Below are 18283 nucleotides of genomic sequence, written 5' to 3'. Positions count from 1 at the left end.
GATTCCTGTACCGATTCCCTTACTGCAAATAAAAGTAAGTTTATACCCTCATTCCAGTCACTTTCATTTTCCACACAAAATGTCTTAATCATATTCTTGAGGGTAGAATGAAACCTCTCCAGGGCACCCTGCGATTCTGGATGGTATGCAGACGAAGTGATTTGCTTAGCTCCCAATTTATAAACTATCTGTTGAAACAATCCAGACATAAAATTACTGCCTTGATCAGTTTGTATCTCCTTAGGTAATCCAAAATAAGTTAAAAAATTTATAAGGGCCTTTGTCACAGTCTTAGCTTTTATATTCCTAAGTGGTACTGCCTCTGGAAACCTAGAAGAAGTACACATGATAGTCAACAAATACTGATAACCAGTTTTTGTCTTTGGTAATGGACCAACACAATCTACAATAACTTTAGAAAATGGTTCACCAAATGCTGGGATAGGTTGTAATGGAGCTACTGGTGTAACCTGATTTGGTTTACCCACAATTCGACAAGTATGGCACGTTTTACAAAACATTGCCACATCTTTTCTTAGACCAGGCCAGTAAAAATGTTTTAAAATCTTGTCCACAGTTTTCCTTACCCCTTGATGTCCACCTAAAGGCACACTATGAGCTAAAGTCAAAATCTCATTTCGATAAGCTTTTGGAACAACTACCTGGTAAACAACATTCCAATCCTCACTTGCAGGAATTGTAGGCAATCTCCACTTCCTCATCAACACTCCTTTTTCCAAGTAATATCCTACTGGTACCTTATCAATTTCACTATCTAGTAAAACCTGCTCTTTTAATTTTATAATATCAGAGTCTCTATTCTGCTCTGCTATCATCTCCTTCCGAGACAAAGATAAATCTTTATAGTCAGACTTACTCCCAGAATCTTGTTCAAACAACGAAGATAAGAAAGTCTCTGACACATCCTCAAAACTCGAATCCTGAGTTGAACAGTCCTGAATAACAACCTCATTCTGCGCATCAATCTTTTTAGCCATAGCTCTAGTCACAACACAGGAAGAATCTGTGTTAGAATTCAACTCTGGTTCCTCTGACTCCATTGTCAAATGCACTTCAGGAAAAACTTGTCCACCTGCCAAGTCATTACCTAACAATAAAGAAATACCCTTCACAGGTAAGCTATGCTGTAATCCTACTTTAACAAATCCAGTAACTAACCCCGACTTTAAATTTACTTTATGTAAATGTACAGGCATAAAATCACTTCCAACACCTCTTATGTAATTTACCTCACCAGTATCAGACTCTTCATTAAACTTCAACACACTGTCTAACATCAATGACTGAGAAGCACCAGTATCCCTAAGGATTTTTATTGGCACCAGAGTAGATCCTTCCTTCAGGGATACAAACCCTTCAGTTACAAAATGATCATATCCCTTTCTAACTTGGTCAGACTCTAACAAAGCCTCATTTGTGTTTATCAAACCCTGTAACTTTACAGGTGCTTCAGTATGTTGCACACAAGCATCTGGAACTGCTTCCTTCTCTTTCTTTTTCAATTTGAAACAGTTAGCTATTACATGGCCAGGCTTCCTACAATAGTTACAAGTAAGACCAAACTGTCTTTCCTTCACAGGCTTTCCTTTCTCATCAACTTTCTCATTAACCTCCGATTTAATTTCAGATTTACCTGGAGTCTCTGTTATTTTTCCTCTTAAGAATTCTGCCCTGAGGAAATTTGTTCTTATGGATCAAAACATACTCATCAGCTAATCTAGCACAGTCCTGCAATTTATCAGCATCCTTCTCATTTAAGTAGGTCCTTACTTCAACAGGAATGCTTCTTTTAAATTCCTCCATTAAAATCAGCTCTCTCAATGTATCATAGTCCCCATTTACATTTTTAGAAGAAACCCATCTCTCAAAACACATAGCTTTATCATAGGCAAATTCCACATAAGTTTTTTCCACAGACTTTTTCAAACTTCTGAATCTTTCCCTATATGCTTCTGGGACTAACTCATATGCATTTAAGATATGCCTCTTTACAATATCATAATCAAGTGCTTGCAAATCAAGTGTTAAAGCTGTGTAAACTTGTTGGGCTTTGCCTTTAATTACACTCTGTAACAACACTGACCATTTATCTTTCGGCCACTCTGACATCCGAGCAATAGTTTCAAAATGTTGAAAATACCTTTCCACTTCTGTTTCACTAAATGGAGGGACCAATTTAATTTCTTGACTAGCAAGAAACGGTTTTTTAGAACCAGAAGACTGATTCCCAGACTTTAATTCCTCCATTGCATATGCAAATTCTCTCTGCTTTTGTTCCATCTCCAATTTACACCTCTCCAATTTCATTTGTTCGATTTGCAACTGCATCTCCAGATTACTTACTGGAAACGACTCTAAAATCAATTCATCAAAAACACCCGAATCCACATAGTGTGATGCGATTTTTCTCTGTATCACAGCCTTAGAAGTAGTCTGCAAAATACCTTTAAGTTGCAATCTACTAGCTATCTCAAACACCTCAGTTTTTCTCGCCTTCGCCAACACCTCCGCAGCTGGCGAAGCCAGAAACTCACAATATTCATTGCTGCCGAATACCACAACAAGCTAAACAAAAGAACCGAGTAATCCCAGTTTCCAAAACACCGATTTAAAAGTCAGCAAGCATTCAAACTCAAAAGTTTCAATCCCGGACGAGACCCCATATTTAATGTTACGTATTCAGGCAACAATAAATATATGAGATCGGCAAGGGTTTCTTATAACGAACAACACGTTTATTAAACACAGAAAACAAACCCCCCAAAAGTAAACAAACACTACCGTAACCGGAAACAGCTGCTGAGCGGCAGCCCAAACAGTTCGTAAAGTGATATTTCAAAAACAGTTCTTTAAAGTGGTATTGCCAAAAGTTCGATATGCTCACAGTCCATTTAAAAGGAGAGACTTTACAGGACGATTTGAATTCTCTTTAACGTCGCTTGGCTTCGATCCCCGACGTCGAACTTCCCACGAAGAATTCACGAAACAGAACGGCTTAAAGGCACTGACCTTTCCTTCACCACTACCTTCAATCCTTTCTAGGTAAACCTAGGGATTAACACGAAGATAGTCAACGAAATCCTTCCAAATAAGGATCAAACAAAGGTCGCCCCCATTTCACCGTAGAAAGCGATTCTCCTCGATATTTAACTTCCAACTTCGAATCTTCACTCTCCTCTAATTTCGAACTAACAGAATCATAAAGAACCTGCTGGCAATGACCTTTTAAACTTTAGTGTTAAATAAAAACTTCATCCTTCAGCTAAACTGCGTCATCACTTCAAACACGCAGTGGCATGAAGTCAACCTGGCAAATCCAGCCACGAACTGCCCTCCTCACAGGGTGGGGTCTACCTTTTATAACCTGTAAAAAAAACCCGTCACATGATCTCTACTGGCGGGAAAATGACGTCACCACCTCAAGTCCAGTACAGCTTAAACCCCAGTCACATGACAAGGGCTCCACTGTCATGTGTCACGAGTACGTAACAGTAGTCAGCCACCAATTTCATCTGTGTGCTCCCAAAGTTCATCGTTACTTTCAGTAGAATCAGCTTTAATACAGGGAGGAACTATAGCAAGTCATTGGCTGTTGATCGCTGAACGTTATGAGGTAGGTTCTTGAATTCAGCTTGCATTGGAGTATTCCATAGCACTGAGTAGTATACATGCAATATCTATACAGTTCCAAATCACCCCATGTAGTTATGTACAGAGCCTTAACACAAAATGCATTGAATAGAATGTAATGCTTTCAGCTCAATGGAGCATAGAGTTCAATTTTCCTAAAAAATGCTGTGCTAACTTGATGTAAACATAATTTTACTCAGCATATGACTTAGAGTAGTCTGCAACCAATTTTATGAGTGTACTACCAATGCTCCAGAAGTTACATTCAGTAACATCGCACTTTCTGCACTGTGGAACATTAGCGTTTACTGAGCTAAAGCAAGTCATTGGCTGTTGCACGCTGAACGTTATGAGGTAGGTTCCTGAAGTCAGCTTGCATTTGTGTATTCCATAGCACTGAGTACTCCACATGCAATATCTATACAGTTCCAAAGCACCCCAAGTAGTTATGTACAGAGCCTTAACACAAAGTGCATTGAACAGAATGTAATGCATTGAGCTCAATGGAGTGTACAGTTCAAATTTGCTGAAAACTACTAAGTGCAAACTTGATGTAAACATAATTTTACTCACCATATGATTTAGAGTAGTCTGCAAACAATTTTATGACTGTACTACCAATGCTCCGGAAGTTACATTCAGTAACATCACCCTTTGTACACTGTGGAACATTAGCGTTTACTGAACTAAAGCAAATCATTAATTGTTGCACACTAAACGTTATGAGGTAGGTTCTTGAATTCAGTTTGCAATTGAGTATTCCATGGCACTTACTCTACATGCAATATCTATACAGTTCCAAATCACCCCGAGTAGTTATGTACACAGCTTTAACACAAAATGCATTGAATAGAAAGTAATGCTTTCAGCTCAATGGAGCATAGAGTTCAATTTTGCTGAAAGCTGCTAAGTGCTAACTTGATGTAAACCTTATTAGTTTGGTTCCTATATGATGTAGAGTAGTCTGCAACCAATTTCATCAGTGTGCTCCCAAAGTTCGTCGTTATTTTCAGTAGAATAGGCTTTAATACAGAGGAACTATAGCGTTTACTGAACAAAAGCAAGTCATTGGCTGTTGCACGCTGAACGTGCTGAGGTAGGTTCCTGAATTCAGCTTGCAATTGAGTATTCCATAACACTGAGTACTATACATGCAATATCTGTACAGTTCCAAATCACCCCACGTAGTTATGTACAGAGCCTTAACACAAAATGCATTGAATAAAAGTAATGCTTTCAGCTCGATGGAGCATAGAGTTCAATTTTCCTGAAAACTGCTAAGTGCTGACGATGTAAACCTTATTAGTTTGCTTCCTATATGATGTAGAGTAGTCTGCAACCTATTTTATGAGTGTGCTCTCAATGTTTGTGAAGTTACTTTCAGTACAATCACCTTTATTACACAGTGGAACTATAGCGTTTACTGAACGAAAGCAAGTCATTGGCTGTTGCACGCTGAACGTTATGAGGTAGGTTCCTGAATTCAGCTTGCAATTGAGTATTCCATAGCACTGAGTACTATACATGCAATATCTATACAGTTCCAAATCACCCCACGTAGTTATGTACAGAGCCTTAACACAAAATGCATTGAATAGAATGTAATGCATTCAGCTCAATGGAGTGTCCAGTTCAATTTTGCTGAAAACTACTGTGCTAACTTGATGTAAACATAATTTTACTCAGCATATGATTTAGAGTAGTCAGCAACAAATTTTATGAGTATACTACCAATGCTTCAGAAGTTACATTCAGTAACTACACCCTTTCTACACGGTGGAACATTAGCGTTTACTGAACTAAAGCAAGTCATTGGCTGTTGCACTCTAAACGTTATGAGCTGGGTTCTTGAATTCAGCTTGCAAATCAATATTCCCTCGCACTAAGTACTCTACATGCAATATCTATACAGATCCATATCACCCCGAGTAGTTATGTACACAGCTTTAACACAAAATGCATTGAATAGAAAGTAATGCTTTCAGCTCATTGGGGTGCACAGTTCAATTTTGCTGAAAACTACTAAGTGCTAACTTGATGTAAACCTTCTAATTATACTCACCCTATGATTTAGTCTGCAACCAATTTTATGAGTGTACTACCAATACTCCAGAAGTTACATTCAGTAAAATCACCCTTTCTACACTGTAGATCTTTAGCGTTTACTAAACTAAAGCAAGTCATTGACACTTGCACTCTAAACGTTATGAGGTAGGTTCTTGAATTCAGCTTGCAACTCAATATTCACTGGCACTAAGTACTCTACATGCAATATCTATACAGATCCATATCACCCCGAGTAGTTATGTACACAGCTTTAACACAAAATGCATTGAATAGAAAGTAATGCTTTCAGCTCATTGGAGTGTACAGTTCAATTTTGCTGAAAACTGCTAAGTGCTAACTTGATGTAAACCTTATTAGTTTGCTTCCTATATGATGTAGAGTAGTCTGCAACCAATTTTATAAGTGTGCTCTCAAAGTTTGTGAAGTTACTTTCAGTACAATCACCTTTATTACACAGTTGAACTCTAGCGTTTACTGAAGGAAATCAAGTCATTGGGTTTTGCACACTGAACGTTGTGAGGTAGGTTCCTGAATTCAGCTTGCATTTGAGTATTCCATAGCACTGGGAACTCTACATGCAATATGTATACAGTTCCAAATCACCCCGTAGTTATGTAGAGAGCCTTAACACTAAATGCATTGAATAGAATGTAATGCATTGAGCTCAATGGAGTGTACAGTTCAGTTTTGCTGAAAACTACTAAGTGCTAACTTGATGTCAACCTTCTAATTTTACTCACCATATGATTTAGAGTAGTCTGCAACCAATTTTATGAGTGTACTACCAATGCTCCAGAAGTTACATTCAGTAAAATCACCCTTTCTGCATTGTCGATCATTAGCGTTTACTGAACTAAAGCAAGTCATTGGCTGTTGCACTCTCAACGTTATGAGGTAGGTTCTTGAATTCAGCTTGCAACTGAGTTTTCCATGGCACTAAGTACTCTACATGGAATATCTATACAGTTCCAAATATCCCCGAGTAGTTATGTACACAGCTTTAACACAAAATGCATTGAATAGAAAGTAATGCTTTCAGCTGAATGGAGCATAGAGTTCAATTTTCATGAAAACTGCTAGGTGCTAACTTGATGTAAACCTTATTAGTTTGCTTCCCATATGATGTAGAGTAGTCTGCAACCAATTTTATGAGTGTGCTCTCAAAGTTTGTGAAGTTACTTTCAGTACAATCACCTTTATTACACAGTGGAACTGTAGCGTTTACTGAAGGAATGCAAGTCATTGGCTGTTGCACTCTAAACGTTATGAGATAGTTTCCTGAATTCAGCTTGCAAGTCAATATTCCCTGGCACTAAGTACTCTACATGCAATATCTATACAGATCCATATCACCCCGAGTAGTTATGTACACAGCTTTAACACAAAATGCATTGAATAGAAAGTAATGCTTTCAGCTCATTGGAGCGTACAGTTCAATTTTGCTGAAAACTACTAAGTGCTAACTTGATGTAAACCTTCTAATTTTACTCACCATATGATTTAGAGTAGTCTGCATCCAATTTTATGAGTGTACTACCAATGCTCCAGAAGTTACATTCAGTATCTGCACAACTTGCTACACTGTGGAACATTAGCGTTTGCTGAACTAAAGCAAGTCATTGGCTGTTGCACTCTAAACGTTATGAGGTAGGGTCTTGAATTCAGCTTGCATCTGAGTTTTCCATGGCAATAAGTACTCTACATGCAATATCTATACAGTTCCAAATATCCCCGAGTAGTTATGTACACACCTTTAACACAAAATGCATTGAGTAGAAAGTAATGCTTTCAGCTCAATGGAGCATAGAGTTCAATTTTCATGAAAACTGCTAGGTGCTAACTTGATGTAAACCTTATTAGTTTGCTTCCCATATGATGTAGAGTAGTCTGCAACCAATTTTATGAGTGTGCTCTCAAAGTTTGTGAAGTTACTTTCAGTACAATCACCTATATTACACCGTGGAACTGTAGCGTTTACTGAAGGAAAGCAAGTCATTGGCTGTTGCACTCTAAACGTTATGAGGTAGTTTCCTGAATTCAGTTTGCATCTCAATATTCCCTGGCACTAAGTACTCTACATGCAATATGTATACAGATCCATATCACCCCGAGTAGTTATGTACACAGCTTTAACACAAAATGCATTGAATAGAAAGTAATGCTTTCAGCTCATTGGAGAATACAGTTCAATTTTGCTGAAAACTACTAAGTGCTAACTTGATGTAAACCTTCTAATTTCACTCACCCTGTGATTTAGAGTAGTCTACAACCAATTTTATGAGTGTACTACCAATGCTCCAGAAGTTACATTCAGTAAAATCACCCTTTCTACACTGTAGATCATTAGCGTTTACTGAACAAAAGCAGGTCATTGGATCTTGCACTCTAAACGTTATGGTATTTTCTTGAATTCAGCTTGCAACTCAATATTCCCTGGCACTAAGTACTCTACATGCAATATCTATACAGATCCATATCACCCCGAGTAGTTATGTACACTTCTTTAACACAAAATGCATTGAGTAGAAAGTAATGCTTTCAGCTCAATGGAGCATAGAGTTCAATTTTCCTGAAAACTGCTAAGTGCTAACGATGTAAACCTCATTAGTTTGCTTCCTATATGATGTAGAGTAGTCTGCAACCAATTTTATGAGTGTGCTCTCAAAGTTTGTGAAGTTACTTTCAGTACAATCACCTTTATTACACAATGGAACTATAGCGTTTACTGATGGAAAGCAAGTCATTGAGTTTTGCACGCTGAACGTTGTGAGGTAGGTTCCTGAATTCAGCTTGCATTTGAGTATTCCATAGCACTGCGTACTCTACATGCAATATCTATAGAGTTCCAAATCACCCCAAGTAGTTATGTACAGAGCCTTAACACTAAATGCATTGAATAGAATGTAATGCATTGAGCTCAATGGAGTGTACAGTTCAGTTTTGCTGAAAACTACTAAGTGCTAACTTGATGTCAGCCTTCTAATTTTACTCACCATATGATTTAGAGTAGTCTGCAACCAATTTTATGAGTGTACTACCAATGCTCCAGAAGTTACATTCAGTAAAATCACCCTTTCTGCACTGTCGATCATTAGCGTTTACTGAACTAAAGCAAGTCATTGGCTGTTGCACTCTCAACGTTATGAGGTAGGTTCTTGAATTCAGCTTGCAACTGAGTTTTCCATGGCACTAAGAACACTACATGCAATATCTATACAGATCCATATCACCCCGAGTAGTTATGTACACATCGTTAACACAAAATGCATTGAATAAAAGTAATGCTTTCAGCTCGATGGAGCATAGAGTTCAATTTTCCTGAAAACTGCTAAGTGCTGACGATGTAAACCTTATTAGTTTGCTTCCTATATGATGTAGAGTAGTCTGCAACCTATTTTATGAGTGTGCTCTCAATGTTTGTGAAGTTACTTTCAGTACAATCACCTTTATTACACAGTGGAACTATAGCGTTTACAGAAGGAAAGCAAGTCATTGGGTTTTGCACGCTGAACGTTGTGAGGTAGGTTCCTGAATTCAGCTTGCATTTGAGTATTCCATAGCACAGCGTACTCTACATGCAGTATCTACACATTTCCAAATCATCCCAAGTAGTTATGTACAGAGCCTTAACACTAAATGCATTGAATAGAATGTAATGCATTGAGCTCAATGGAGTGTACAGTTCAATTTTGATGAAAACTACTCAGTGCTAACTTGATGTAAACCTTCTAATTTTACTCACCATATGATTTAGAGTAGTCTGCAACCAATTTTATGAGTGTACTACAAATGCTCCAGAAGTTACATTCAGTAACTGCACCCTTTCTACACTGTGGAACATTAGCGTTTACTGAACTAAAGCAAGTCATTGGCTGTTGCACTCTCAACGTTATGAGGTCGGTTGTTGAATTCAGCTTGCAAATCAATATTGCCTGGCACTAAGTACTCTACATGCAATATCTATACATCCATATCACCCCGAGTAGTTATGTACACAGCTTTAACACAAAATGCATTGAGTAGAAAGTAATGCTTTAAGCTCAATGGAGCATAGAGTTCAATTTTCCTGAAAACTGCTAGCTGCTAACATGATGAAAACCTCATTAGTTTCCTTCCTATATGATGTAGAGTAGTCTGCAACCAATTTTATGAGTGTACTACCAATGCTCCAGAAGTTACATTCAGTAAAATCACCCTTTCTACACTGTAGATCATTATCGTTTACTGAACTAAAGCAAGTCATTGGCTCTTGCACTCTAAACCTTATGGTAGGTTCTTGAATTCAGCTTGCAACTGAGTTTTCCATGGCACTATGTACTTTACATGGAATATCTATACAGTTCCAAATATCCAAGAGTAGTTATTTACACAGCTTTAACACAAAATGCATTGAATAGAAAGTAATGCTTTCTGCTCAATGGAGCATAGAGTTCAATTTTCATGAAAACTGCTAGGTGCTAACTTGATGTAAACCTTATTAGTTTGCTTCCCATATGATGTAGAGTAGTCTGCAACCAATTTTATGAGTGTGCTCTCAAAGTGTGTGAATTTACTTCCAGTACAATCACCTTTATTACACCGTGGAACTGTAGCGTTTACTGAAGGAAAGCAAGTCATTGGCTGTTGCACTCTAAACGTTATGAGGTAGGTTCCTGAATTCAGCTTGCAAATCAATATTGCCTGGCACTAAGTACTCTACATGCAATATCTATACATCCATATCACCCCGAGTAGTTATGTACACAGCTTTAACACAAAATGCATTGAGTAGAAAGTAATGCTTTAAGCTCAATGGAGCATAGAGTTCAATTTTCCTGAAAACTGCTAGCTGCTAACATGATGAAAACCTCATTAGTTTCCTTCCTATATGATGTAGAGTAGTCTGCAACCAATTTTATGAGTGTACTACCAATGCTCCAGAAGTTACATTCAGTAAAATCACCCTTTCTACACTGTAGATCATTATCGTTTACTGAACTAAAGCAAGTCATTGGCTCTTGCACTCTAAACCTTATGGTAGGTTCTTGAATTCAGCTTGCAACTCAATATTCCCTGGCACTAAGTACTCTACATGCAATATCTATACAGATCCATATCATCCCGAGTAGTTATGTACACAGCTTTAACACAAAATGCATTGAATAGAAAGTAATGCTTTCTGCTCAATGGAGCATAGAGTTCAATTTTCATGAAAACTGCTAGGTGCTAACTTGATGTAAACCTTATTAGTTTGCTTCCCATATGATGTAGAGTAGTCTGCAACCAATTTTATGAGTGTGCTCTCAAAGTTTGTGAAGTTACTTTCAGTACAATCACCTATATTACACCGTGGAACTGTAGCGTTTACTGAAGGAAAGCAAGTCATTGGCTGTTGCACTCTAAACGTTATGAGGTAGTTTCCTGAATTCAGCTTGCATCTCAATATTCCCTGGCACTAAGTACTCTACATGCAATATGTATACAGATCCATATCACCCCGAGTAGTTATGTACACAGCTTTAACACAAAATGCATTGAATAGAAAGTAATGCTTTCAGCTCATTGGAGTGTACAGTTCAATTTTGCTGAAAACTACTAAGTGCTAACTTGATGTAAACCTTCTAATTTCACTCACCCTGTGATTTAGAGTAGTCTACAACCAATTTTATGAGTGTACTACCAATGCTCCAGAAGTTACATTCAGTAAAATCACCCTTTCTACACTGTAGATCATTAGCGTTTACTGAACAAAAGCAGGTCATTGGATCTTGCACTCTAAACGTTATGGTATTTTCTTGAATTCAGCTTGCAACTCAATATTCCCTGGCACTAAGTACTCTACATGCAATATCTATACAGATCCATATCACCCCGAGTAGTTATGTACACTTCTTTAACACAAAATGCATTGAGTAGAAAGTAATGCTTTAAGCTCAATGGAGCATAGAGTTCAATTTTCCTGAAAACTGCTAAGTGCTAACGATGTAAACCTCATTAGTTTGCTTCCTATATGATGTAGAGTAGTCTGCAACCAATTTTATGAGTGTGCTCTCAAAGTTTGTGAAATTACTTTCAGTACAATCACCTTTATTACACAATGGAACTATAGCGTTTACTGATGGAAAGCAAGTCATTGAGTTTTGCACGCTGAACGTTGTGAGGTAGGTTCCTGAATTCAGCTTGCAAATCAATATTGCCTGGCACTAAGTACTCTACATGCAATATCTATACATCCATATCACCCCGAGTAGTTATGTACACAGCTTTAACACAAAATGCATTGAGTAGAAAGTAATGCTTTAAGCTCAATGGAGCATAGAGTTCAATTTTCCTGAAAACTGCTAGCTGCTAACATGATGAAAACCTCATTAGTTTCCTTCCTATATGATGTAGAGTAGTCTGCAACCAATTTTATGAGTGTACTACCAATGCTCCAGAAGTTACATTCAGTAAAATCACCCTTTCTACACTGTAGATCATTATCGTTTACTGAACTAAAGCAAGTCATTGGCTCTTGCACTCTAAACCTTATGGTAGGTTCTTGAATTCAGCTTGCAACTCAATATTCCCTGGCACTAAGTACTCTACATGCAATATCTATACAGATCCATATCATCCCGAGTAGTTATGTACACAGCTTTAACACAAAATGCATTGAATAGAAAGTAATGCTTTCTGCTCAATGGAGCATAGAGTTCAATTTTCATGAAAACTGCTAGGTGCTAACTTGATGTAAACCTTATTAGTTTGCTTCCCATATGATGTAGAGTAGTCTGCAACCAATTTTATGAGTGTGCTCTCAAAGTTTGTGAAGTTACTTTCAGTACAATCACCTATATTACACCGTGGAACTGTAGCGTTTACTGAAGGAAAGCAAGTCATTGGCTGTTGCACTCTAAACGTTATGAGGTAGTTTCCTGAATTCAGTTTGCATCTCAATATTGCCTGGCACTAAGTACTCTACATGCAATATGTATCCAGATCCATATCACCCCGAGTAGTTATGTACACAGCTTTAACACAAAATGCATTGAATAGAAAGTAATGCTTTCAGCTCATTGGAGTGTACAGTTCAATTTTGCTGAAAACTACTAAGTGCTAACTTGATGTAAACCTTCTAATTTCACTCACCCTGTGATTTAGAGTAGTCTACAACCAATTTTATGAGTGTACTACCAATGCTCCAGAAGTTACATTCAGTAAAATCACCCTTTCTACACTGTAGATCATTAGCGTTTACTGAACAAAAGCAGGTCATTGGATCTTGCACTCTAAACGTTATGGTATTTTCTTGAATTCAGCTTGCACTTCAATATTCCCTGGCACTAAGTACTCTACATGCAATATCTATACATCCATATCACCCCGAGTAGTTATGTACACAGCTTTAACACAAAATGCATTGAGTAGAAAGTAATGCTTTAAGCTCAATGGAGCATAGAGTTCAATTTTCCTGAAAACTGCTAGCTGCTAAGCTGATGTAAACCTTATTAGTTTCCTTCCTATATGATGTAGAGTAGTCTGCAACCAATTTTATGAGTGTGCTCTCAAAGTTTGTGAAGTTACTTTCAGTACAATCACCTTTATTACACAATGGAACTATAGCGTTTACTGATGGAAAGCAAGTCATTGAGTTTTGCACGCTGAACGTTGTGAGGTAGGTTCCTGAATTCAGCTTGCATTTGAGTATTCCATAGCACTGCGTACTCTACATGCAATATCTATACAGTTCCAAATCACCCCAAGTAGTTATGTACAAAGCCTTAACAGTAAATGCACTGAATAGAATGTAATGCATTGAGCTCAATGCAGTGTACAGTTCAATTTTGCTGAAAACTTCTTAGTGCTAACTTTATGTAAACCTTATTAGTTTGCTGCCTATAGGATGTAGAGTAGTCTGCAACCAATTTTATGAGTGTGCTCCCAAAGGTTGTGAAGTTACTTTCAGTAGAATCACCTTTATTGCACAGTGGAACTATAGCGTTTACTGAATGAAAGCAAGTCATTGGCTGTTGCACGCTAAACGTTATGAGGTAGTTTCCTGAATTCAGCTTGTATTTGAGTGTTCCATAGCACTGAGTACTCTACATGCAATATCTATACACTTCCAAATGACCCCAAGTAGTTATGTACAGAGCATTAACACTAAATGCATTGAATAGAATGTAATGCATTGAGCTCATGGAGTGTACAATTCAATTTTGCTGAAAACTACTAAGGGCTAACTTGATGTAAACCTTCTAATTATACTCACCATATTATTTAGAGTAGTCTGCAACCAATTTTATGAGTGTACTACCAATACTCCAGAAGTTACATTCAGTAAAATCACCCTTTCTACACTGTCAATCATAAGCGTTTACTGAACTAAAGCAAGTCATTGGCTGTTGCACTCTAAACGATATGAGGTAGGTTCTTGAATTCAGATTGCAACTGAGTTTTACATGGCACTAAGTACTCTACATGCAATATCTATACAGTTCCAAATCACCCCGAGTAGTTATGTACACAGCTTTAACACAAAATGCATTGAATGGAAAGTAATGCTTTCAGCTCAGTGGAGCATTGAGTTCAAATATCATGAAAACTGCTAGGTGCTAACTTGATGTAAACCTTATTAGTTTGCTTCCTATATGATGTAGAGTAGCCTGCAACCAATTTTATGAGTGTGCTCTCAAAGTTTGTGAAGTTACTTTCAGTACAATCACCTTTATTACACAGTGGAACTATAGCGTTTACTGAAGGAAAGCAAGTCATTGGCTGTTGCACTCTAAACTTTATGAGGTAGGTTCTTGAATTCAGCTGGCAACTCAATATTCCCTGGCACTAATTACTCTACATGTAATATCTATACAGATACATATCACCCTGAGTAGTTATGTACACAGCTTTAACACAAAATGCATTGAGTAGAAAGTAATGCTTTAAGCTCAATGGAGCATAGAGTTCAATTTTCCTGAAAACTGCTAGCTGCTAACATGATGAAAACCTCATTAGTTTCCTTCCTATATGATGTAGAGTAGTCTGCAACCAATTTTATGAGTGTACTACCAATGCTCCAGAAGTTACATTCAGTAACTGCACCCTTTCTACACTGTGGAACATTAGCGTTTACTGAACTAAAGCAAGTCATTGGCTGTTGCACTCTCAACGTTATGAGGTAGATTCTTGAATTCAGCTTGCAACTGAGTTTTCCATGGCACTATGTACTTTACATGGAATATCTATACAGTTCCAAATATCCAAGAGTAGTTATTTACACAGCTTTAACACAAAATGCATTGAATAGAAAGTAATGCTTTCAGCTCAATGGAGCATAGAGTTCAATTTTCATGAAAACTGCTAGGTGCTAACTTGATGTAAACCTTATTAGTTTGCTTCCCATATGATGTAGAGTAGTCTGCAACCAATTTTATGAGTGTGCTCTCAAAGTGTGTGAATTTACTTCCAGTACAATCACCTTTATTACACCGTGGAACTGTAGCGTTTACTGAAGGAAAGCAAGTCATTGGCTGTTGCACTCTAAACGTTATGAGGTAGGTTCCTGAATTCAGCTTGCAAATCAATATTGCCTGGCACTAAGTACTCTACATGCAATATCTATACATCCATATCACCCCGAGTAGTTATGTACACAGCTTTAACACAAAATGCATTGAGTAGAAAGTAATGCTTTAAGCTCAATGGAGCATAGAGTTCAATTTTCCTGAAAACTGCTAGCTGCTAACATGATGAAAACCTCATTAGTTTCCTTCCTATATGATGTAGAGTAGTCTGCAACCAATTTTATGAGTGTACTACCAATGCTCCAGAAATTACATTCAGTAAAATCACCCTTTCTACACTGTAGATCATTATCGTTTACTGAACTAAAGCAAGTCATTGGCTCTTGCACTCTAAACCTTATGGTAGGTTCTTGAATTCAGCTTGCAACTCAATATTCCCTGGCACTAAGTACTCTACATGCAATATCTATACAGATCCATATCATCCCGAGTAGTTATGTACACAGCTTTAACACAAAATGCATTGAATAGAAAGTAATGCTTTCTGCTCAATGGAGCATAGAGTTCAATTTTCATGAAAACTGCTAGGTGCTAACTTGATGTAAACCTTATTAGTTTGCTTCCCATATGATGTAGAGTAGTCTGCAACCAATTTTATGAGTGTGCTCTCAAAGTTTGTGAAGTTACTTTCAGTACAATCACCTATATTACACCGTGGAACTGTAGCGTTTACTGAAGGAAAGCAAGTCATTGGCTGTTGCACTCTAAACGTTATGAGGTAGTTTCCTGAATTCAGCTTGCATCTCAATATTCCCTGGCACTAAGTACTCTACATGCAATATGTATACAGATCCATATCACCCCGAGTAGTTATGTACACAGCTTTAACACAAAATGCATTGAATAGAAAGTAATGCTTTCAGCTCATTGGAGTGTACAGTTCAATTTTGCTGAAAACTACTAAGTGCTAACTTGATGTAAACCTTCTAATTTCACTCACCCTGTGATTTAGAGTAGTCTACAACCAATTTTATGAGTGTACTACCAATGCTCCAGAAGTTACATTCAGTAAAATCACCCTTTCTACACTGTAGATCATTAGCGTTTACTGAACAAAAGCAGGTCATTGGATCTTGCACTCTAAACGTTATGGTATTTTCTTGAATTCAGCTTGCAACTCAATATTCCCTGGCACTAAGTACTCTACATGCAATATCTATACAGATCCATATCACCCCGAGTAGTTATGTACACTTCTTTAACACAAAATGCATTGAGTAGAAAGTAATGCTTTCAGCTCAATGGAGCATAGAGTTCAATTTTCCTGAAAACTGCTAAGTGCTAACGATGTAAACCTCATTAGTTTGCTTCCTATATGATGTAGAGTAGTCTGCAACCAATTTTATGAGTGTGCTCTCAAAGTTTGTGAAATTACTTTCAGTACAATCACCTTTATTACACAATGGAACTATAGCGTTTACTGATGGAAAGCAAGTCATTGAGTTTTGCACGCTGAACGTTGTGAGGTAGGTTCCTGAATTCAGCTTGCAAATCAATATTGCCTGGCACTAAGTACTCTACATGCAATATCTATACATCCATATCACCCCGAGTAGTTATGTACACAGCTTTAACACAAAATGCATTGAGTAGAAAGTAATGCTTTAAGCTCAATGGAGCATAGAGTTCAATTTTCCTGAAAACTGCTAGCTGCTAACATGATGAAAACCTCATTAGTTTCCTTCCTATATGATGTAGAGTAGTCTGCAACCAATTTTATGAGTGTACTACCAATGCTCCAGAAGTTACATTCAGTAAAATCACCCTTTCTACACTGTAGATCATTATCGTTTACTGAACTAAAGCAAGTCATTGGCTCTTGCACTCTAAACCTTATGGTAGGTTCTTGAATTCAGCTTGCAACTCAATATTCCCTGGCACTAAGTACTCTACATGCAATATCTATACAGATCCATATCATCCCGAGTAGTTATGTACACAGCTTTAACACAAAATGCATTGAATAGAAAGTAATGCTTTCTGCTCAATGGAGCATAGAGTTCAATTTTCATGAAAACTGCTAGGTGCTAACTTGATGTAAACCTTATTAGTTTGCTTCCCATATGATGTAGAGTAGTCTGCAACCAATTTTATGAGTGTGCTCTCAAAGTTTGTGAAGTTACTTTCAGTACAATCACCTATATTACACCGTGGAACTGTAGCGTTTACTGAAGGAAAGCAAGTCATTGGCTGTTGCACTCTAAACGTTATGAGGTAGTTTCCTGAATTCAGTTTGCATCTCAATATTCCCTGGCACTAAGTACTCTACATGCAATATGTATACAGATCCATATCACCCCGAGTAGTTATGTACACAGCTTTAACACAAAATGCATTGAATAGAAAGTAATGCTTTCAGCTCATTGGAGTGTACAGTTCAATTTTGCTGAAAACTACTAAGTGCTAACTTGATGTAAACCTTCTAATTTCACTCACCCTGTGATTTAGAGTAGTCTACAACCAATTTTATGAGTGTACTACCAATGCTCCAGAAGTTACATTCAGTAAAATCACCCTTTCTACACTGTAGATCATTAGCGTTTACTGAACAAAAGCAGGTCATTGGATCTTGCACTCTAAACGTTATGGTATTTTCTTGAATTCAGCTTGCAACTCAATATTCCCTGGCACTAAGTACTCTACATGCAATATCTATACATCCATATCACCCCGAGTAGTTATGTACACAGCTTTAACACAAAATGCATTGAGTAGAAAGTAATGCTTTAAGCTCAATGGAGCATAGAGTTCAATTTTCCTGAAAACTGCTAAGTGCTAACGATGTAAACCTCATTAGTTTGCTTCCTATATGATGTAGAGTAGTCTGCAACCAATTTTATGAGTGTGCTCTCAAAGTTTGTGAAATTACTTTCAGTACAATCACCTTTATTACACAATGGAACTATAGCGTTTACTGATGGAAAGCAAGTCATTGAGTTTTGCACGCTGAACGTTGTGAGGTAGGTTCCTGAATTCAGCTTGCAAATCAATATTGCCTGGCACTAAGTACTCTACATGCA

The sequence above is a fragment of the Hypanus sabinus genome, chromosome 27 (assembly GCF_030144855.1).
Source record: "Hypanus sabinus isolate sHypSab1 chromosome 27, sHypSab1.hap1, whole genome shotgun sequence".
NCBI classification, from domain to species: Eukaryota; Metazoa; Chordata; class Chondrichthyes; order Myliobatiformes; family Dasyatidae; genus Hypanus; species Hypanus sabinus.
The sequence above is the reverse complement of the archived record's forward strand: the minus strand, read 5'-3'. Positions refer to the sequence as shown.